Source organism: Ranitomeya variabilis, chromosome 1 (assembly GCF_051348905.1).
Source record: "Ranitomeya variabilis isolate aRanVar5 chromosome 1, aRanVar5.hap1, whole genome shotgun sequence".
Taxonomy (NCBI): domain Eukaryota; kingdom Metazoa; phylum Chordata; class Amphibia; order Anura; family Dendrobatidae; genus Ranitomeya; species Ranitomeya variabilis.
The window spans coordinates 126263472-126288004 of NC_135232.1; positions in this window are offsets into that span (position 1 = coordinate 126263472).

A 24533-nucleotide genomic window follows, 5' to 3' on the forward strand; every position below is an offset into this window, starting at 1 on the left:
GTGGTTTTCCTCAAAACAGCAGTGAGGCACACAGCGTGCATCCCAGTTCTAGATGTCCAACTCTGGGAATTTCAAGGTGTCATCAACAAAACATTAGCAGCAGCAGCAGCAGTGTAAGTGGCATAAGCAATTTCTGTGAGTCGCTTAACACATTTTTAAGACCAGCTTGTGCACCAGCAGAAGAGAGTACAAGTCTGACACATTGTGAATGACTGGAAAGGATAGTGCAAGAGTATCTGGAGCTCAATATCAATAGCATAAGGGGGATTGGACACTTTTACATTTTGGTCTTCAATAATGGAAGAATGGCCTGAGCTCGGTTGTCATGCCTTGGAGGTTTTGTCATGCCCATCAGCCAGCGTTCTCTCAGAATATGTCTTCAGCACTGCTGGTGGTGTCCTGTTGGATAAGCACATATGTCTGTCCCCTGAAAATGTAGACCACCTAACTTTCTTTAAAATGAACAATCCATGGATCTATGATGACTTTTGCACTCCAGTTGCAGATTGGGCAGACTAGGCGATGGTGTTGCTTTTAGTGTCATGTATTGATCTCATGTTATTGCAATTTGTGCTATCTTTGTGATGTATTCTGTGCTTACTGTTTCTACTGCTGCTGATGTCACAAACAATTTTTTGAAATGCGAGACTCCAAGTTGTGAAAATTGATACCACTTTAGTTTTGTGTGATAATTATTTTTTTTTTTAAATGTGGAGACTCAAAGTTGGGTCTCCATCTGGTGGGTTGTCTGTAGTAGAAGGTGTGTTAAAGGCCTGCTATACTGTTTCTACTCTGTGGAAATTGATGCCACTTTAGTGGTGTGTGACAATTATTTTTTTGAAATGTTGATACTCCAAGTTGAGTCTCCATCTGGTGGGTTGCCTGTGTATGTATGCGTTTTTTCGCGATGTGCGGTGGGGTGTGGCTAATGCACCATGTTGGAATTTTTGAGGGAGCAAATTTCCGTCAAATATGTGCAGGCATGCGCATGTGGATGAGTGCGTTAAAAACCACATTACTGTCTATGGGAACGCATGCGTATGCATGTCTTTGCGTACTCATGCGTTCAATGCGCTTGCGTACTTTGGACTGCGCATGTCCAGGAACTGATTTAGGCTAGTTTCACATTTGCGTTTAAAAACGCAGCATTTAAAACGCAAATGCAGGTGTTGAAAAAACGCATGTAAACGCGTACAAACGCTGCGTTTTTTAGATGCATGCGTTTTTCTCATGCGGTAAAAAAAACGTGGCGTTTTGACGCGTTTACATGCATTTTTTCCTGCGTTTGCATTTTTGAAACGCATGCTGAGAAGTGTGTGACAGCTGCCAATCATCAAAATCATCTAGAAAACCCAATATAAATAGAAAAAGCTATATTTACTTCAGCACGATATATCACAAAAGCTGGTAATTCAATTGCCGGCTTTTCATTTCTCCTGCCTAAACCCGACATGATATGACACATGGTTTACATACAGTAAACCATCTCATATCCCCCTTTTTTTGCATATTCCACACTAGGGTTGAGCAAAACGGATCGGTCATTTTCATAAGTCGCCGACTTTTGGCACAGCGTGGGATCGGCCATGCGGTACACGATATTCGCGCTAAAGTCACGTTTCATATGACGCTTAAAGCACCATTTTTCAGCCAATGAAGGTGCATGCAGAGTGTGGGCAGCGTGATGACTAGGGTTGAGCGACTTTCATTTTTTTAAGATCGAGTCGGGTTTTGTGAAACCCAACTTTGTCCAGAGTCGAGTCGAGTGCAGTCGGCTGATTATCGCTAAAAGTCGGGGATCGACTGAAACGCGAAACCCAATGCAAGTCAATGGGGAAGCATAGTCGGCAGTGAGTGGAGGCCAGGAAAACACCTACAGTGCCCATTTTAATGCCAAAAACATCCATTCTTGTTTTCTGAAGCTTGTCAATCTTAATTAACTTTATAATAATAGTTGGGCATTGGAAATTGGGGGTCTTTTGGCAAACGTTGTGGGGGGTAGGGCTGGTTCAAGGTTTTAGTGGGCCCAGGAAATGTGGACTACGTCACGGCGGTGGAGCAGTGAGAGGTAAGTATGTCAAGTTTGCAAGTGCTGTGATCCTAAGCAAGCAGGGGGGCCCACTCGTTGGCATTGGCACTGGCACAGGGCCCCTCAAAGTACAGCGGTGTGTTTGCACGGCGGGGGCGCCTCCCACCAGCAGCGACACTTTTGCGTACTCTGAGGAGCCCTGTGCCAGTGACGTCGCCAACGAGTATGCCCCCCCACCTGATGAAGGAACCTGCACTTTCATCTGCACCTTCCTCTTTGTCCCTGTGTAAGGTGGTATAACATGCGGGAAGGGGAACCTTACATTCAGCAGGGTCAGATTCTGGCTGTGTAGAGTGCAAGGGGAATGTAGTGGTCTAGGTCAATGTACCAGCAGACTCATCTAGCAGTGGCTGGGCAATGGGCAGGATGAGGAGGAAACACAGATATAGGGTCAAAGAATAAAGTAGGCTAAATGCAGTTCAAAATTGGTAACAGGACTAAACAGGCGGCATTGCTTTGTTCAGTGGAGGAGCAAACCCAGGAGCAGCAGACACTGTTTTAAGGGCCCAACCACACTAGTAGGCCAAATGCAGTTTAATATCTGCTACTATAGGCCAAAAGCCTAAAGACTGAAGCTCAGCTTTATACAGTTGAGGACAAACACCAGGGAGGGGCAGACACCGTTAGTAGGCCCTAACCACCAATTTTTTTAAAAAACATCACTTAATGAGAGCCAGAAGGTTGAAGCTCAGATTTATTCAGTTGAGGAAAACACCAGGGAGCGGCAGACACCGTTAGTAGGCCCTAACCACCAATTTTTTAAAAAACATCACTTAATGAGAGCCAGAAGGTTGAAGCTCAGATTTATTCAGTTGAGGAAAACACCAGGGAGCGGCAGACACCGTTAGTAGGCCCTAACCACCAATTTTTTAAAAAGCATCACTTAACGAGAGCCAGAAGGTTGAAGCTCAGATTTATTCAGTTGAGGAAAACACCAGGGAGCGGCAGACACCGTTAGTAGGCCGTAACCAAAGTTGAAGGCCAAATTCAGTTTCATATCTGATACTATAGGCCGAAAGCCAGAAGGTTGAAGCTCAGATTTATACAGTTGAGGACAAACACCAGGAAGGGGCAGACACCGTTAGTAAGCCCTAACCACCAATTTTTTTAAAAACAGCACTTAATGAGAGCCAGAAGGTTGAAGCTCAGATTTATTCAGTTGAGGAAAACACCAGGGAGCGGCAGACACCGTTAGTAGGCCCTAACCACCAATTTTTTAAAAAACAGCACTTAATGAGAGCCAGAAGGTTGAAGCTCAGATTTATTCAGTTGAGGAAAACACCAGGGAGCGGCAGACACCGTTAGTAGGCCGTAACCAAAGTTGAAGGCCAAATGCAGTTTCATATCTGATACTATAGGCCGAAAGCCAGAAGGTTGAAGCTCAGCTTTATACAGTTGAGGACAAACACCAGGGAGGGGCAGACACCGTTAGTAGGCCCTAACCACCAATTTTTTAAAAAAACATCACTTAATGAGAGCCAGAAGGTTGAAGCTCAGATTTATTCAGTTGAGGAAAACACCAGGGAGCGGCAGACACCGTTAGTAGGCCGTAACCAAAGTTGAAGGCCAAATGCAGTTTCATATCTGATACTATAGGCCGAAAGCCAGAAGGTTGAAGCTCAGCTTTATACAGTTGAGGACAAACACCAGGGAGGGGCAGACACCGCTAGTAGGCCCTAACCACCAATTTTTTAAAAAACATCACTTAATGAGAGCCAGAAGGTTGAAGCTCAGATTTATTCAGTTGAGGAAAACACCAGGGAGGGGCAGACACCGTTAGTAGGCCCTAACCACCATTTTTTTTAAAAAACATTACTTAATGAGAGCCAGAAGGTTGAAGCTCAGATTTATTCAGTTGAGGAAAACTCCAGGGAGGGGCAGACACCGTTAGTAGGCCCTAACCACCAATTTTTTAAAAAACATCACTTAATGAGAGCCAGAAGGTTGAAGCTCAGATTTATTCAGTTGAGGAAAACACCAGGGAGCGGCAGACACCGTTAGTAGGCCGTAACCAAAGTTGAAGGCCAAATGCAGTTTCATATCTGATACTATAGGCTGAAAGCCAGAAGGTTGAAGCTCAGATTTATACAGTTGAGGACAAACACCAGGAAGGGGCAGACACCGTTAGTAGGCCCTAACCACCAATTTTTTAAAAAACAGCACTTAATGAGAGCCAGAAGGTTGAAGCTCAGATTTATTCAGTTGAGGAAAACTCCAGGGAGGGGCAGACACCGTTAGTAGGCCCTAACCACCAATTTATAAAAAAACATCACTTAATGAGAGCCAGAAGGTTGAAGCTCAGATTTATTCAGTTGAGGAAAACACCAGGGAGGGGCAGACACCGTTAGTAGGCCCTAACCACCAATTTTTTAAAAAACATTACTTAATGAGAGCCAGAAGGTTGAAGCTCAGATTTATTCAGTTGAGGAAAACTCCAGGGAGGGGCAGACACCGTTAGTAGGCCCTAACCACCAATTTTTTAAAAAACATCACTTAATGAGAGCCAGAAGGTTGAAGCTCAGATTTATTCAGTTGAGGAAAACACCAGGGAGCGGCAGACACCGTTAGTAGGCCCTAACCACCAATTTTTTAAAAAACATCACTTAATGAGAGCCAGAAGGTTGAAGCTCAGATTTATTCAGTTGAGGAAAACACCAGGGAGCGGCAGACACCCTTATTAGGCCCTAACCACCAATTTTTTAAAAAGCATCACTTAACGAGAGCCAGAAGATTGAAGCTCAGATTTATTCAGTTGAGGAAAACACCAGGGAGCGGCAGACACCGTTAGTAGGCCGTAACCAAAGTTGAAGGCCAAATGCAGTTTCATATCTGATACTATAGGCCGAAAGCCAGAAGGTTGAAGCTCAGATTTATACAGTTGAGGACAAACACCAGGAAGGGGCAGACACCGTTAGTAAGCCCTAACCACCAATTTTTTTAAAAACAGCACTTAATGAGAGCCAGAAGGTTGAAGCTCAGATTTATTCAGTTGAGGAAAACACCAGGGAGCGGCAGACACCGTTAGTAGGCCCTTAACCACCAATTTTTTAAAAAACAGCACTTAATGAGAGCCAGAAGGTTGAAGCTCAGATTTATTCAGTTGAGGAAAACACCAGGGAGCGGCAGACACTGTTAGTAGGCCGTAACCAAAGTTGAAGGCCAAATGCAGTTTCATATCTGATACTATAGGCCGAAAGCCAGAAGGTTGAAGCTCAGCTTTATACAGTTGAGGACAAACACCAGGAAGGGGCAGACACCGTTAGTAGGCCCTAACCACCAATTTTTTTAAAAACAGCACTTAATGAGAGCCAGAAGGTTGAAGCTCAGATTTATTCAGTTGAGGAAAACTCCAGGGAGCGGCAGACACCGTTAGTAGGCCCTAACCACCAATTTTTTAAAAAACATCACTTAATGAGAGCCAGAAGGTTGAAGCTCAGATTTATTCAGTTGAGGAAAACACCAGGGAGCGGCAGACACCGTTAGTAGGCCGTAACCAAAGTTGAAGTCCAAATGCAGTTTCATATCTGATACTATAGGCCGAAAGCCAGAAGGTTGAAGCTCAGCTTTATACAGTTGAGGACAAACACCAGGGAGGGGCAGACACCGTTAGTAGGCCCTAACCACCAATTTTTTAAAAAACAGCACTTAATGAGAGCCAGAAGGTTGAAGCTCAGATTTAGAGAGTGGAGGACAATTTGAATTAGGGACTGCAGACAGACTTAGTAGGCTGTCCCCTGTGGACCATGCATCCACCACATTAACCCATTGCGCCGTAATGGACACGTAACCTTCCGTGGCCATGCCTATAGGTCCATGCGTCTGTTGTCAGGTGCACCTTTGTACTCACAGATTGCCAGAGTGCATGGACAATGCGGTCTTTTACATGCTGGTGGAGGGTTGGGATGGCTTTTCTCGCAAAAGAAGTGTCTACTGGTTAGCTTGTAGCGTGGTACAGCGTAGTCCATCATGGCTTTATTAATATTAAATAAAATATATAAATAGGCTCTATGAACTTTTAAATAGGTTCCAGGGGTACACGGGAAGCATTGGTGTGGTCAGTGGAGGAGTATTGCAAGGAGGGACCGCAGACAGGCTAACGAAGGCCTCAAATAACAAAAATTAGTCTCATGGCAGTTTTAAATTGGTTACATGGATACACAGGCAGCATTGTGGTCAGTGGAGGAGTATTGCAAGGAGGGACAGCAGACAGGCTAATGAAGGCCTAAAATAACAAAAATTAGTCTCATGGCAGTTTTAAATCGGTTACATGGATACACAGGCAGCATTGTGGTCAGTGGAGGAGTATTGCAAGGATGGACCGCAGACAGGCTAACGAAGGCCTCAAATAACAAAAATTAGTCTCATGGCAGTTTTAAATCGGTTACATGGATACACAGGCAGCATTGTGGTCAGTGGAGGAGTATTGCAAGGAGGGACCGCAGACAGGCTACCGAAGGCCTCAAATAACAAAAATTAGTCTCATGGCAGTTTTAAATCGGTTACATGGATACACAGGCAGCATTGTGGTCAGTGGAGGAGTATTGCAAGGAGGGACCGCAGACAGGCTAACGAAGGCCTCAAATAACAAAAATTAGTCTCATGGCAGTTTTAAATCGGTTACATGGATACACAGGCAGCATTGTGGTCAGTGGAGGAGTATTGCAAGGAGGGACAGCAGACAGGCTAATGAAGGCCTAAAATAACAAAAATTAGTCTCATGGCAGTTTTAAATCGGTTACATGGATACACAGGCAGCATTGTGGTCAGTGGAGGAGTATTGCAAGGAGGGACCGCAGACAGGCTAACGAAGGCCTCAAATAACAAAAATTAGTCTCATGGCAGTTTTAAATCGGTTACATGGATACACAGGCAGCATTGTGGTCAGTGGAGGAGTATTGCAAGGAGGGACAGCAGACAGGCTAATGAAGGCCTAAAATAACAAAAATTAGTCTCATGGCAGTTTTAAATCGGTTACATGGATACACAGGCAGCATTGTGGTCAGTGGAGGAGTATTGCAAGGAGGGACCACAGACAGGGTAACGAAGGCCTCAAATAACAAAAATTAGTCTCATGGCAGTTTTAAATCGGTTACATGGATACACAGGCAGCATTGTGGTCAGCGGAGGAGGATTGCAAGGAGGGACAGCAGACAGGCTAACGAAGGCCTAAAAAAACAAAAATTAGTCTCAAGGCAGTTTTAAATCGGTTACATGGATACACAGGCAGCATTGTGGTCAGTGGAGGAGGATTGCAAGGAGTGTCTGACACAGTTAGTACTCACAAAAAATAAATAGATGTTAATGTCTCGCAAAACAACAAAAAAAAAGTGTGGCATACTTAGGTACAGGGGTGGACTCATCTGCTGAGTTTCTGACAAAGTAATTTGGCAGCAAGTATTTACTAATGTCAATATAGGACACTGACCCAGACTACTTTAACTAGCATCATAGATGTCAACAAATTGGTATTGTCAGTGCCAGGCATTGAATGATGTCAGCGCATAGACTAAACATTGGTGGAGCTGAGTGAGATAATTTTGCACGTGGTAGAGCACAGTTTGAGCTTGGGGGGGGAACTCTCTTGTGGCCGGCGGTACCGTCCCAGGGCCCCTCATGTTACAACGGTGTGTCTGACCTTGGGTGCGCACCACCACCGCCAGAGACACTTCATTGTACTATGAGGGACCCAGTGGCAGTGCCGTCGACCAAAAGCGGGCACACCCACCTCTTCAGACGAACAGCACTGTAACGTGTGCTTGCGCCAAGTGGCGAGACCACGGCCCCGTGGGGGGAATATTCCCATTGTGGGAGGTGTAAACATGTCGTATGCTGGACAAACAGCTGCTGCAAATTAAGAGATTGGAACACTCAGTAAGACCAGTCCACAAGCAAGACCTTTTTATAGGAAAGCTAGGTGTCAGCCGGGAAAGGTGGGGCAAAATAATTTGAAATCCAGGAGTGGTTCATTTTAATGAAGGTGAGATCATCCACATTTTGGGTAGCCAGACGAGTCCTTTTTTCGGTTAATATTGAACCAGCAGCACTGAATACTCTTTCTGATAGCACACTAGCTGCTGGGCAAGCAAGCTCCTGCAATGCATATTCTGCCAATTCAGGCCAGGTGTCTAATTTGGATGCCCAGTAATCAAATGGGAATGACGGTTGAGGGAGAACATCGATAAGGGATGAAAAATAGTTAGTAACCATACTGGACAAATGTTGTCTCCTGTCACTTTGAATAGATGCTGCAGTACCTGTCCTGTCTGCGGTCATTGCGAAATCACTCCACAACCTGGTCAGAAAACCCCTCTGTCCAACGCCACTTCTGATCTGTGCACCTCTAACACCTCTGCCCTGTAGCCTCCTGCAGCTTGTGTGAGAACCATCACCGGCGCTGTGTGCTGGGAATGCCTGAATCAAACGGTCTACAAGAGTAGCTTGTTTGGTTGCTAATATTTGTTCGAGGTTCTCATGTGGCATAATATTTTGCAATTTGCCTTTATAGCGAGGGTCAAGGATGCAGGCCAACCAGTAATCGTCATCGCTCATCATTTTAATAATGCGTGGGTCCCTTTTGAGGATACGTAAGGCATAATCCGCCATGTGGGCCAAAGTTCCAGTTGGCAAATCTGCGGTTGTGCTGGTTTGAGGGGCAGTTACAGGCAAATCTACGTCACTTGTCTCCCTTAAAAAAACAGAACCCGGCCTTGCAACGCCACTAATTTCGGTTGGCCCAGGAGAAGCTTCCTCATTAAAAAGGAATCATCCCCATCATCATCCTCGTCCTCCTGCTCCTCCTCTTCGCCCGCTTCCGCGTCCTCTACAGGGCCCTGACCAGGCAATGGCTGACTGTCATCAAGGCTTTCCTCTTCCTCGGCTGCAGACGCCTGCTCCTTTATGTGCGTCAAACTTTGCATCAGCAGACGCATTAGGGGGATGCTCATGCTTATTATGGCGTTGTCTGCACTAACCAGCCATGTGCATTCCTCAAAACACTGAAGGACTTGACACAGGTCTTGTAGCTTTGACCACTGCACACCTGACAACTCCATGTCTGCCATCCAACTGCCTGCCCGTGTATCCTCCCACAAATACATAACAGCACGCCTCTGTTCGCACACTCTCTGAAGCATGTGCAGTGTGGAGTTCCACCTTGTTGCAACGTTGATGATTAGGCGATGCTGAGGAAGGTTCAAAGAACGCTGATAGTTCTGCATACGGCTGGAGTGTACGGGCGAACGGCGGATATGCGAGCAAAGTCTGCGCACTTTGAGGAGCAGGTCGGGTAACCCCGGATAACTTTTCAGGAAGCACTGCACCACCAGGTTTAAGGTGTGAGCCAGGCAAGAAATGTGTTTCAGTTGGGAAAGGGCTATGGCAGCCATGAAATTCCTTCCGTTATCACTCACTACCTTGCCTGCCTCAAGATGTACAGTGCCCAGCCATGACTGAGTTTCTTTCTGCAAGAACTCGGACAGAACTTCCGCGGTGTGTCTGTTGTCGCCCAAACACTTCATTGCAAATACAGCCTGCTGACGCTTGCCACTAGCTGTCCCATAATGGCACACCTGGTGTGCAACAGTGGCAGCTGTGGATGGAGTGGATGTGCGACTGCGGTCTGTGGACGAGCTCTCACTTCTGCAGGAGGACGAGGAAGAGGAGGAGGGGGGGCGAACGCCTACAGCCAACTCTTTCCTTGACCGTGGGCTAGGCAGAACTGTCCCAATATTGCTGTCCCCTGTGGACCCTGCATCCACCACATTCACCCAGTGTGCCGTGATGGACACGTAACATCCCTGGCCATGCCTACTGGTCCATGCATCTGTTTTCAGGTGCACCTTTGTAGTCACAGACTGCCTGAGTGCATGGACGATGCGGTCTTTAACATGCTGTTGGAGGGCTGGGATGGCTTTTCTAGAAAAGAAGTGCCGACTTGGTAGCTCGTAGCGTGGTACAGCGTAGTCCATCAGCGCTTTGAAAGCTTCGCTTTCAACTATCCGGTAGGGCATCATCTCTAATGAGATTAGTCTAGCAATGTGGGCATTCAAACCCTGTGTACGCGGATGCGAGGATGAGTACTTCCTTTTCCTAACAAGAGTCTCATGTAGGGTGAGCTGGACTGGAGAGCTGGAGATCGTGGAACTAGCGGTGGTGCCGGCGGACATGGTTGACTGAGAGAGGGTTGGAGATGGTATTCTTGCCGGTGCCCTACATGCAGTGTTTCCTACTGCAAACCTGGTGATTCCCTGACTGCTTTGGCCTGGCGACGAAAGCTGCACAGATACTGCAGGTGGTGCGGGAAATGGTGGGTTGACAGTGAGGGAAGGGATGTAGCGTTTCTGACTAGCTTCATTGGCCGAGGGTGCTGCAACCTTTAGGGACGTTTGGTAGTTAGTCCAAGCTTGCAAATGCATGGTGGATAAGTGTCTATGCATGCAACTTGTATTTAGACTTTTAATATTCTGACCTCTGCTTAAGGTAGTTGAACATTTTTGACAGATGACTTTGCGCTGATCATTTGGATGTTGTTTAAAAAAATGCCAGACTGCACTCTTTCTACTATCGGATACCTTTTCAGGCATTGCAGACTGAGCTTCTTTAACCGGATGGCCACGCTGTCCTCCAACTGCTTTTGGTTTTGCCACGCGTTTTTTGCCAGATACGGGCCCGGCAGATGGAACCTGTTGTGATGTTGATGCCTGCTGCGGCTCCTCCTCCTTCGCTTTAGAACTACTGCTGCCTGCACCCTGTTCCCCCAATGTCTGCCAATCAGGGTCAACAACTGGGTCATCTATGACCTCCTCTTCTATGTTGTGTGCAACTTTGTCTGTGTCACTGTGTAAGCCGGTGGTATTGCGTTCGTGACGGGGCACCATAGTCTCTGCTGGGTTAGATTCTGCCTCAGTACACTGCGAGGGCAATGTTCTGGTCTGAGTCAAAGGAACAGCATAGTAATCTGGCTGTGGCTGTGCATCTGTGCACTCCATGTCCGATTCAACCTCGAATGGGCATGGCCTGTTAACTGTTTCACTGTCTAACCCAGGAACGGTATGTGTAAAGAGCTCCATGGAGTAACCTGTTCTGTCAACTGACGCATCCTTCACTGTTGTTCTGGGTGAAGGACACAAGGAAGCGACTTGTTCCTGACCAGGAGCATCCACTGACGATGCACTGCTCTGACATTTTGCACTTTCCGAGGAGGAGGCGAAAGAGCTAGAGGCAGAGTCAGCAATGAAAGCCAATACTTGTTCCTCCTGCTCCGGCTTCAAAAGTGGTTTTCCTATTCCCAGAAAAGAGAGCATTCGAGGCCTTGTGTAGCCAGACAACGAACCTGGCTCAACAACTCGAGACTTAGGTGCTGTACTGCTTTTACCATGACCACCTGATGCTCCACCACCACTACCATCATTACCAGCTGACAATGACCGCCCACGGCCACGACCTCTTCCACTAGACTTCCTCATTGTTTGCAAAACTTAACCAAAGTAACGGTATTTATTACTGTAAAATAACTTATAAGGTGAACTCAAACTTCTCTTGGATTTATATATACCTTTATAGGTGCCTGACACTGAAAGGAAATTCAGGCCCAATGTTACACACTAGGTTTTCTGTGCCCCAATAATTTGAGACAGATGGCACACACAGGACCAGCACTCAAGCAGAAATGCCAATCTTAATCTCCCACTATTTTTTTTTTATGGGAGAATGTAAAAAAAAAATAAAAAAAAATTACACACTAGGTTTTCGATGGCACACAATGAGAGACAGATGCCACACACAGGACTGGCACAGCGGCAGACTTGCCAATCTTTCTCTCCCACTAATTTTTTTTTTTTAAAAGGGAGAATTTAGAAAAAAAAAATGGCCAAGTATTACACAGTGGTTTTCGGTGGCACTCAATGAGAGACAGATGCCACACACAGGACTGGCACAGCGGCAGACTTGCCAATCTTTATCTCCCACTAATTTTTTTTTTTTTACAGGGAGAATTTACCCCCCCCCCAAAAAAATGGCCAAGTATTACACAGTGGTTTTCGGTGGCACACAATGAGAGACAGATGCCACACACAGGACTGGCACAGAGGCAGACTTGCCAATCTTTATCTCCCACTAATTTTTTTTTTTACAGGGAGAATTTACCCCCCCCCCAAAAAAATGGCCAAGTATTACACAGTGGTTTTCGGTGGCACACAATGAGAGACAGATGCCACACACAGGACTGGCACAGCAGCAGACTTGCCAATCTTTATCTCCCACTAATTATTTTTTTTTTTAAAAGGGAGAATTTAGAAAAAAAAAAAAAAAGGCCAGTATTACACAGTGGTTTTCGGTGGCACACAATGAGAGACAGATGCCACACACAGGACTGGCACAGCGGCAGACTTGCCAATCTTTATCTCCCACTAATTATTTTTTTTTAAAAGGGAGAATTTAGAAAAAAAAAAAAAAGGCCAGTATTACACAGTGGTTTTCGGTGGCACACAATGAGAGACAGATGCCACACACAGGACTGGCACAGAGGCAGACTTGCCAATCTATATCTCACTGCAGTAATCTCAGGAAAGTATGGCAGGCAGCTATAAAAAGGACTGCTGCACACAAAAGTGGAGACAAACATACAAGATAGCTGTGCAGAAAGGAAGGAACAACAGGATTTGTGCTTTGAAAAAAGCAGTTGGTTTGCACAGCGCACGGTGTACACACACAGCAACGCAGCTATCAGGGAGCCTTCTAGGGCAGCCCAATGAGCTACAGCACTGAGGAAAAAAAAAAGTAGCTTCCACTGTCCCTGCAAACAAAAGGTGGTGTTGGACAGTGGAAATCGCTACAGCACAAGCGGTTTGTGGCTTTATGTACCCTGCCTATCACTATCCCTGCTTCTGAAGAAGCGGCAGCAACCTCTCCCTATGCTCAGATCAGCATCAGTAAGATGGCGGTCTGTGGGAACGCCCCTTTATAGCCCCTGTGACGCGGCAGAAAGCAAGCCAATCACTGCAATGCTCTTCTCTAAGATGGTGGGGACTGAGATCTATGTCATCACGCTGCCCACACTCTGCGTCCACCTTCATTGGCTGAGAAATGACGCTTTTAGCGTCATTGAAACGCGACTTTGGCGCGGAAGTCGCGTACCGCATGGCAGACCCCACACAGGGATTTCCGCTGTCCAACACCACCTTTTCTTTGCAGGGACAGTGGAGGCTAGATTTCTCTTCATCAGCTCTGTAGGTTATAAGGCTCCCTGATAGCTGCGTTGCTGTGTGTACGCCGCTGTGCAAAGCAACTGCTTTTTTCAAAGCACAAATCCTGTTGCTCCTTCCTTTCTGCACAGCTATCTTGTTTGTTTGTCCACACTTTTGACTTTTGTGTGCAGCACTCCTTTTTATTGCTGCCTGCCACACTTTTCTGAGATTACTGTAGGGAGATAGTAATTGTAATACTTTTTTTTTTTTTGTTATATCTCTTCAAGCCACTTTCTGCCACAGAAAACCTACTGTATAACAGTGTGCCTGATTTCTTCCTAATTCTCCCATAAAACAAAAAAAAAGTGTGAGATTAAGACTGGCAAATCTGCATTAGTGCCAGTCCTGTGTCTGGCATCTGTCTTTTTTTTCTGCCACAGAAAACCTACTGTGTAGCAGTGGGCCTGATTTCTTCACAATTCTCCCATAAAACAAAAAAAAAAGTGGGAGATTAAGACTGGCAAATCTGGATTAGTGCCAGTCCTGTGTGTGGCTTCTGTCTTTTTTTTCTGCCACAGAAAACCTACTGTATAACAGTGTGCCTGATTTCTTCCTAATTCTCCCATAAAAAAAAAATATTGGGAGATTAAGACTGGCAAATCTGCATTAGTGCCAGTCCTGTGTGTGGCATCTGTTTTTTTTTTCTGCCACAGAAAACCTACTGTATAACAGTGTGCCTGATTTCTTCCTAATTCTCCCATAAAACAGAAAAAAAAGTGGGAGATTAAGACTGGCAAATCTGCATTAGTGCCAGTCCTATGTGTGGCTTCTGTCTTCTTTTTCTGCCACAGAAAACCTACTGTATAACAGTGTGCCTGATTTCTTCCTAATTCTCCCATAAAACAAAAAAAAAAGTGGGAGATAAAGACTGGCAAATCTGCATTAGTGCCAGTCCTGTGTGTGGCTTCTGTCTTTTTTTTCTGCCACAGAAAACCTACTGTATAACAGTGTGCCTGATTTCTTCCTAATTCTCCCATAAAACAAAATAAAAAGTGGGAGATTAAGACTGGCAAATCTGCATTAGTGCCAGTCCTGTGTGTGGCATCTGTCTTTTTTTTTCTGCCACAGAAAACCTACTGTATAACAGTGTGCCTGATTTCTTCCTAATTCTCCCATAAAAAAATAAAAATTGGGAGATTAAGACTGGCAAATCTGCATTAGTGCCAGTCCTGTGTGTGGCATCTGGTTTTTTTTCTGCCACAGAAAACCTACTGTATAATGGTGTGCCTGATTTCTTCCTAATTCTCCCATAAAACAAAAAAAAAGTGGGAGATTAAGACTGGCAAATCTGCATTAGTGCCAGTCCTGTGTGTGGCTTCTGTCTTTTTTTTCTGCCACAGAAAACCTACTGTATAACAGTGTGCCTGATTTCTTCCTAATTCTCCCATAAAACAAAAAATAAAAGTGGGAGATTAAGATTGGCAAATCTGCATTAGTGCCAGTCCTGTGTGTGGCATTTATTTATTTTTCTGCCACAGAAAACCTACTGTGTAACAGTGGGCCAGATTAAATCACTTGTCTCACATATCCCCCCAAAAAATTAAAATAAAGGGAGAATAATCTTGCCAAACCTGTGCATGTGTCCGAATGCTGTCTGTGGTATCTGTCAGTCATTTTGTGCCACAGGAACTATACCGTGATATAGTGGGCCTGATTCAATCCCTTGTCTCCCATATCAAAAAAAAGAGGGACATTTCTATTGCCAGTGTGTGCATCTGCGTCAGTCCGGCTAGTGCCATATCTGCCAGCCTCTTTCTGCTAATCAAACTGTGTATTGTGTAATACAGTGGGCCTGATTTTTCCCTGCATTCTCCCACACATATAGAGGGACATTTCTATTGTCAGTGTTTTTATCTGCGTCACTCCTGTTAGTGCCATATCTGCCAGCCTCTTTCTGCTAATCAAACTGTGTTGTGTAATACAGTGGGCCTGATTTTTCCCTGCATTCTCCCACACATAAAGAGGGACATTTCTATTGGCAGAGTTTTGATCTGCGTCACTCCTGTTAGTGCCATATCTGCCAGCCTCTTTCTGCTAATCAAACTGTGTTGTGTAATACAGTGGGCCTGATTTTTCCCTGGATTCTCCCACACATAAAGAGGGACATTTCTATTGCCAGTGTGTGCATCTGTGTCACTCGTTACTGCCATATCTGCCAGCCTCTTTCTGCCAATCAAACTGTGTATTGTGTAATACAGTGGCCCTGATTTTTCAATGCATTCTCCCACACACAAAGAGGGACATTTCTATTGCCAGTGTTTTTATCTGCATCACTCCTGTTAGTGCCATATCTGCCAGCCTCTTTCTGCCAATCAAACTGTGATGTTGTGTAATACAGTGGGCCTGATTTTTCCCTGGATTCTCCCACACATAAAGAGGGACATTTCTATTGCCAGTGTGTGCATCTGCATCACTCCTTTTAGTGCCATATCTGCCAGCCTCTTTCTGCTAATCAAACTGTGTTGTTGTGTAATACAGTGGGCCTGATTTTTCCCTGGATTCTCCCACACATAAAGAGGGACAATTCTATTGCCAGTGTGGGCATCTGCGTCACTCCTGTTAGTGCCATATCTGCCAGCCTCTTTCTGCCAATCAAACTGTCTACTGTAATATAGTGGGCCTGATTTTTCACTGCATTCTCCCACACACAAAGAGGGACATTTCTATTGCCAGTGTTTTTATCTGCGTCACTCCTGTTAGTGCCATATCTGCCAGCCTCTTTCTGCCAAACAAACTGTCTAGTGTAATACAGTGGGCCTCATTTTTCACTGCATTCTCCCACACATAAAAAAGGGAGATTTACATTCCCAACAAGTTCACGCACACCTTGTACCTGGTTTTACAGGACCACATAACGGTTGTTAGTTTGTTAACATTTTTCCAAGAATGAGGAAGTCTGGTGGAAGAGGTCGTGGCCATGGGCGCTCATTGGCAGCTGGTAATGATGGTAGTGGTGGTGGTCGTGAAGCATCAGGTGGTCGTGGGAAAAGCAGTATAGCCCCTAAGTCTTGAGTTGTTGAGCCAGCGTCATCGTCTGGCTGCACAAGGCCTCGAAGGCTCCCTTTTCTGGGAGTAGGAAAACCGCTTTTGAAGCTGGAGCAGCAGGAACAAGTATTGGCTTTCATTGCTGACTCTGCCTCTAGCTCTTTCGCCTCCTCCTCGGAAAGTGCCAAATGTCAGAGCAGTGCGTTGTCAGTGGATGCTTCCGGTCAGGAACAAGTCGCTTCCTTGTGTCCTTCACCCAGAACAACAGTGAAGGATGCGTCAGGCGACACAACTGGTTACTCCATGGAGCTCTTTACACATACCGTGCCTTGGTTAGAAAGGGAAATTGTTAACAGGCCATGCCCATTACATGATGAATCGGACATGGAGTGCACAGATGCACAGCCACAGCCAGATTATTATGCTGTTCCTTTGACTCAGATCAGAACATTGCCCTCGCAGTGTACTGATCCAGAATCTGACCCCGATGAGACTATGGAGCCCCGTCACGAACGCTATAGCACCGGCTTACACGGTGACCCAGAGGAAGGTGCACAGAACATAGAAGAGGAGGTCATAGATGACTCATTTGTTGACCCAGATTGGCAGCCATTGGGGGAACAGGGTGCAGGCGGCAGTAGCTCTGAATCGGAGGAGGAGGAGCCGCAGCAGGCATCAACATCGCAACAGGTTCCATCTGGCAGGCCCGTATCTGGCAAAAACGTGTGGCAAAACCAAAACCAGTTGTAGGACAGTGTGGCCATCAGGTTAAAGTAGCTCAGTGTGCAATTCCTGAAAAGGTATCCGATAGGAAGTGTGCAGTCTGGAATTTTTTTAACCAAGATCCCAATGATCAGCGCAAAGCCATCTGTAAGAAATGCCCAAGGACCTTCAGCAGAGGTCAGAATGTTAAAAATTTAAATACAAGTTGCATGCATAGACATTTAACCACCATGCACTTGCAAGCCTGGACAAACTACCAAACGTCCCTTAACATTGTAGCACCCTCTCACAATGAAGCTAATCAGCAAGGCGACATCCCTTCCCTCACTGTAAGCCCACCGTTTACCACACCACCTGCAGGTAATGTTGCGGTTTCGTCGCAAGGCCAAAGCAGTCAGGGAATCACGAGGTTCGTGGCCGGAAAAACTGTATGTAGGGCAACATCAAGAATACCATCACCAACCCTCTCTCAGTCACCCATGTCCACTGGCACACCCGCTAGTTCCACAGTATGCAACTCTCCAGTCCAGCTCACCCTACATGAGACTCTCGTTAGGAAAAGGAAGTACTCATCCTCGCATCCGCGTACACAGGGTTTGAACTCCCACATTGCTAGACTAATCTCGTTAGAGATGATGCCCTACCGGTTAGTTGAAACCGAAGCTTTCAATGCCCTGATGGACTACGCTGTACCATGCTATGAGCTACCCAGTCGACCCTTCTTTTCGAGAAAAGACATCCCAGCTCTCCACCAGCATGTAAAAGACCGCATTGTTCATGCGCTCAGGCAATCTGTGAGTAGAAAGGTGCACCTGACAACAGATGCATGGACCAGTAGGCATGGCCAGGGGCGTTACGTCTCCATCACGGCACACTGGGTTAATGTGGTGGATGCAGGGTCCACAGGGGACAGTAATATTGGGACAGTTCTGCCTAGCCCATGGTCTAGGAAACAGTTGGCTGTAGGCATTTGTCCCCCCTCCTCCTCCTCGTCCTCCAGCAGAAGCGAGAGCTCGTCCACAGACCGCAGTCGCACGACCACTCCATCCGCAGCTGCCACTATTGCACACGAGGTGTCCAATTATGGAACAGCTAGTGGCAAGCGTCAGTAGGCTGTATTGGCAATGAAGTGTTTGGGCGACAACAGACACACCGCGGAAGTTCTGTCCGAGTTCTTGCAGCAAGAAACTCGGTCATGGCTGGGCACTGTACATCTTGAGGCAGGCAAGGTAGTGAGTGATAACGGAAGGAATTTTATGGCTGCCATAGCCCTTTCACAACTGAAACACATTCCTTGCCTGGCTCACACCTTAAACCTGGTGGTGCAGTGCTTCCTGAAAAGTTATCCGGGGTTACCCGACCTGCTGCTGAAAGTGCGCAGACTTTGCTCTCACATCCGCCGTTCGCCCGTACACTCCAGCCGTATGCAGAAACATCAGCGGTCTTTGAACCTTCCCCAGCATCGCCTAATCATCAACGTTGCAACAAGGTGGAACTCCACACTGCACATGCTTCATAGACTGTGCGAACAGAGGCGTGCTGTTATGTATTTGTGGGAGGATACACATACACGGGCAGGCAGTTGGATGGCATACATGGAGTTGTCAGCTGTGCAGTGGTCGAAGCTCCAAGACCTGTGTCAAGTCCTTCAGTGTTTTGAGGAATGGACATGGCTGGTTAGTGCAGACAACGCCGTAATAAGCATGAGCATCCCCCTAGTGTGTCTGCTGATGCAAAGTTTGACGCACATAAAGGAACAGGCGTCTGCAGCCGAGGAGGAGGGAAGACTTGATGACAGTCAGCCATTGTCTGCTCAGGGAAGTCTACAGGACGAGGTGGCGGGCGAAGAGGAGGAGGACGAGGAGGATGATGGGGATAACTATTTTTTGGATGAGGAAACTTCTCAGGGGGCAATAGAAACTGCTGGCGGTGCAAGGCCGGGTTCAGGGTTTTTGAGGGAGACAAGTGACGTTGATTTGCCAGAAAGTGCTCCTCAACCCAGCATATGCACTGACTTGACAACTGGAACATTGGCCCACATGGCGGATTATGCCTTGCATATCCTCAAAAGGGACCCACGCATTATAAAAATGATGACAGATGATGATTACTGGTTGGCCTGCCTCCTTGATCCTCGCTATAAAGGCAAATTGCAAAATATCATGCCACATGAGAACCTCGAACAGATATTGGCAACCAAACAAGCTACTCTTGTAGACCATTTGATTCAGGCATTCCCAGCACACAGCGCCGGTGATGGTTCTCACACGAGCTGCAGGGGGCAACAGGGCAGAGGTGTTAGAGGTGCACAGATCAGAAGTGGCGTAGGACAGAGGGGTTTTCTGACCAGGTTGTGGAGTGATTTCGCAATGACCGCAGACACGACAGGTACAGCAGCATCCATTCAAAGTGACAGGAGACAACATTTGTCCAGTATGTTTACTAACTATTTTTCCTCCATTACCGATGTTCTCCCTCAACCGTCATTCCCCTTTGATTACTGGGCATCCAAAATAGACACCTGGCCTGAATTGGCTGAATATGCATTGCAGGAGCTTGCTTGCCCAGCAGCTCGTGTGCTGTCAGAAAGAGTATTCAGTGCTGCTGGTTCAATACTGACCGAAAAAAGGACTCGTCTGGCTACCCAAAATGTTGATGATCTAACCTTCATTAAAATGAACCACTCATGGATTTCAAATTATTTTGCCCCACCTTTCCCGGCTGACACCTAGCTTTCCTGTAAAAAGGTCTTGCTTTGGGACTGGTGTTACTGACTGTTCCAATCTCGTAATTTGCAGCTGCTGTTTGTCCAGCATACGACATCTTTACACCTCCATAAATGCCTTAACTCCCCCCACGGGGCCGTGGTCTCGCCACTTGTGTCAAGCACCCGTCAGAGTGCCATTTGTCTGAAGAGGTGGGTGTGCCCACTTTTGGACAACGGCACTGGCACTGGGTCCCTCATAGTACAATGAAGTGTCTCTGGCAGTGGTGCCGCGCACCCAACCTCAGACACACCGTTGTAACATGAGGGGCCCTGGGCTTGTACCGCTGGCCAGGAGAGAGTGTCCCCCCCAGGGTAAAACAGTGCTCTACCACTTGCAAAATTATCTGTCACTGCTCCACCACTGTTTAGTCTATGTGCTGAAATCCTTCCATGCCTGGCACAGACAAAAACAATTTGTTGACATGTATGATGCTAGTTAAAATAGTCAGGGGCCCTGCCCTACATTTACACCAGTAAATACTTTGCGCAAAATTACAATGTCTGAAAGTCAGCATAGGAGCACACCCCTGTACCTAAGTATGCCACCTTTTTTTTTTTTTGGGGGGGGGGGGTTTGGGGAGACATTAACATCTAGTTTGTTTTTGGGAGTACTTACTGTGTCAGACACTCCTTCCAATTGTCCTCCACTGACCACACCAATGCTTCCTGTGTACCCCTGCTGCCAAATTTAAGCTGCATAGAGCCTATTTTATTATTTTAGGCCTAGGAAGTCTGTCTGCGGTCCCTCCTTCCAATTGTCCTCCACTGACCACACCAATGCTGCCTGTGTACCCCTGTTGCCAAATTTAAGCTGCATAGAGCCTATTTTATTATTTTAGGCCTAGGAAGTCTGTCTGCGGTCCCTCCTTCCAATTGTCCTCCACGGACCACACCAATGCGTCCTGTGTACCCCTGTTGCCAAATTTAAGCTGCATAGACCCTTTTTTATTATTTTAGGCCTAGGAAGTCTGTCTGTGGTCCCTCCTTCCAATTGTCCTCCACTGACCACACCAATGCTGCCTGTATACCCCTGTTGCCAAATTTAAGCTGCATAGAGCCTATTTTATTATTTTAGGCCTAGGAAGTCTGTCTGCGGTCCCTCCTTCCAATTGTCCTCCACGGACCACACCAATGCGTCCTGTGTACCCCTGTTGCCAAATTTAAGCTGCATAGACCCTTTTTTATTATTTTAGGCCTAGGAAGTCTGTCTGTGGTCCCTCCTTCCAATTGTCCTCCACTGACCACACCAATGCTGCCTGTATACCCCTGTTGCCAAATTTAAGCTGCATAGAGCCTATTTTATTATTTTAGGCCTAGGAAGTCTGTCTGCGGTCCCTCCTTCCAATTGTCCTCCACTGACCACACCAATGCTGCCTGTGTACCCCTGTTGCCAAATTTAAGCTGCATAGAGCCTATTTTATTATTTTAGGCCTAGGAAGTCTGTCTGCGGTCCCTCCTTCCAATTGTCCTCCACTGATGACACCAATGCTTCCTGTGTACCCCTGTTGCCAAATTTAAGCTGCATATAGCCTATTTTATTATTTTAGGCCTAGGAAGTCTGTTTGCGGTCCCTCCTTCCAATTGTCTTCCACTGACCACACCAATGCTGCCTGTGTACCCCTGTAACCAATTTAAAACTGCATAGAGCCTATTTTATTATTTTAGGCCTAGGAAGTCTGTCTGCGGTCCTTCCTTCCAATTGTCCTCCACTGACCACACCAATGCTGCCTGTGTATCCCTGTAACCAATTTAAAACTGCATAGAGCCAACTTTTTTAGTTAACACATACTACCTTTGTCTGTCTGCGCCACTAAATCACGCTGTCCTCCACTGAAAAAGATGAGCTTCAACCTTCAGGCTCTCATTAAGTATTTTGAAATGTAACACTGCAATTGCTTTACTACTTGGGTTGGGGCCTAGTAACGGTGTCTGCCGCTCCTTGGTGTTCTCCTCTTCCTTGGTGTTCTCCTCCAAGTTTCCTTGTCTGAGCTTCAACCTTCAGGCTCTCATTAAGTATTTTAAAATGTAACACTTTTGTTGCCCTACTACTTGGGTTGGGGCCTAGTAACGGTGTCTGCCGCTCCTTGGTGTTCTCCTCCTCCTTGGTGTTCTCCTCCAGGTTTCCTTGTCTGAGCTTCAACCTTCTGGCTCTCGTTAAGTATTATTAACTGTAACACTTTTGTTGCCCTACTACTTGGGTTGGGGCCTAGTAATGCTGTCTGCCGCTCCTTAGTGTTCTCCTCCTCCTTGTTGTTCTCCTTCAGGTTTCCTTGTCTGAGCTTCAACCTTCAGGCTCTCATTAAGTATTTTTAACTGTAACACTTTTGTTGCCCTACTACTTGGGTTGGGGCCTAGTAACGGTGTCTGCTGCTCCTTGGTGTTCTCCTCCTCCTTGGTGTTCTCCTCCAGGTTTCCTTGTCTGAGCTTCAACCTTCTGGCTCTCATTAAGTATTTTTAACTGTAACACTTTTGTTGCCCTACTACTTGGGTTGGGGCCTAGTAACGGTGTCTGCCGCTCCTTAGTGTTCTCCTCCTCCTTGTTGTTCTCCTTCAGGTTTCCTTGTCTGAGTTTCAACCTTCAGGCTCTCATTAAGTATTTTTAACTGTAACACTTTTTTTGCCCTACTACTTGGGTTGGGGCCTAGTAACGGTGTCTGCCGCTCCTTGGTGTTCTCCTCCTCCTTGGTGTTCTCCTCGAGGTTTCCTTGTCTGAGCGTCAACCTTCTGGCTCTCATTAAGTATTTTTAAATGTAACATTTTTGTTGCCCTACTACTTGGGTTGGGGCCTAGTAACGGTGTCTGCCGCTCCTTGGTGTTCTCCTCCTCCCTGGTGTTCTCCTTCAGGCTTCCTTGTCTGAGCTTCAACCTTCAGGCTCTGATTAAGTATTTTTAAATGTAACACTGCAGTTGCCCTACTACTTGTGTTGGGGCCTAGTAACGGTGTCTGCCGCTCCTTGGTGTTCTCCTCCTCCTTGGTGTTCTCCTCCAGGTGACCTTGTCTGAGCTTCAACCTTCAGGCTCTCATTAAGTATTTTTAACTGTAACACTTTTGTTGCCCTACTTCTTGGGTTGCGGCCTAGTAACGGTGTCTGCCGCTCCTTGGTGTTCTCCTCCTCCCTGGTGTTCTCCTCCAGGTTTCCTTGTCTGAGCTTCAACCTTCAGGCTCTCATTAAGTATTTTTAAATGTAACACTGCAGTTGCCCTACTACTTGGGTTGGGGCCTAGTAACGGTGTCTGCCGCTCCTTAGTGTTCTCCTCCTCCTTGTTGTTCTCCATCAGGTTTCCTTGTCTGAGCTTCAACCTTCAGGCTCTCATTAAGTATTTTTAACTGTAACACTGTTTTTGCCCTACTACTTGGTTTGGGGCCTAGTAACGGTGTCTGCCGCTCCTTGGTGTTCTCCTCCTCCTTGGTGTTCTCCTCGAGGTTTCCTTGTCTGAGCTTCAACCTTCTGGCTCTCATTAAGTATTTTTAAATGTAACATTTTTGTTGCCCTACTACTTGGGTTGGGGCCTAGTAACGGTGTCTGCCGCTCCTTGGTGTTCTCCTCCTCCCTGGTGTTCTCCTTCAGGTTTCCTTGTCTGAGCTTCAACCTTCAGGCTCTGATTAAGTATTTTTAAATGTAACACTGCAGTTGCCCTACTACTTGGGTTGGGGCCTAGTAACGGTGTCTGCCGCTCCTTGGTGTTCTCCTCCTCCTTGGTGTTCTCCTCCAGGTGTCCTTGTCTGAGCTTCAACCTTCAGGCTCTCATTAAGTATTTTTAACTGTAACACTTTTGTTGCCCTACTTCTTGGGTTGCGGCCTAGTAACGGTGTCTGCCGCTCCTTGGTGTTCTCCTCCTCCTTGGTGTTCTCTTCCAGGTTTCCTTGTCTGAGCTTCAACCTTCTGGCTCTCATTAAGTATTTTTAACTGTAACACTTTTGTTGCCCTACTACTTGGGTTGGGGCCTAGTAACGGTGTCTGCCGCTCCTTGGTGTTCTCCTCCTCCTTGGTGTTCTCCTCCAGGTTTCCTTGTCTGAGCTTCAACCTTCTGGCTCTCATTAAGTATTTTTAAATGTAACACTTTTGTTGCCCTAGTACTTGGGTTGGGGCCTAGTAACGGTGTCTGCCGCTCCTTGGTGTTCTCCTCCTCCCTGGTGTTCTCCTTCAGGTTTCCTTGTCTGAGCTTCAACCTTCAGGCTCTCATTAAGTATTTTTAAATGTAACACTGCAGTTGCCCTACTACTTGGGTTGGGGCCTAGTAACGGTGTCTGCCGCTCCTTGGTGTTCTCCTCCAGGTTTCCTTGTCTGAGCTTCAACCTTCAGGCTCTCATTAAGTATTTTTAACTGTAACACTTTTGTTGCCCTACTTCTTGGGTTGGGGCCTAGTAATGGTGTCTGCCGCTCCTTGGTGTTCTCCTCCTCCTTGGTGTTCTCCTCCAGGTTTCCTTGTCTAAGCTTCAACCTTCAGGCTCTCATTAAGTATTTTTAATTTTAACACTTTTGTTGCCCTAGTACTTGGGTTGGGGCCTAGTAACGGTGTCTGCCGCTCCTTTGTGTTCTCCTCCTCCTTGGTTCTTCTCCTCCAGGTTTCCTTGTCTGAGCTTCAACCTTCAGGCTCTCATTAAGTATTTTAAAATGTAACACTTTTGTTGCCCTACTACTTGGGTTGGGGCCTAGTAACGGTGTCTGCCGCTGCTTGGTGTTCTCCTCCACTGAACAAAGCAGTGCCGCCTGTTTCCTACTGT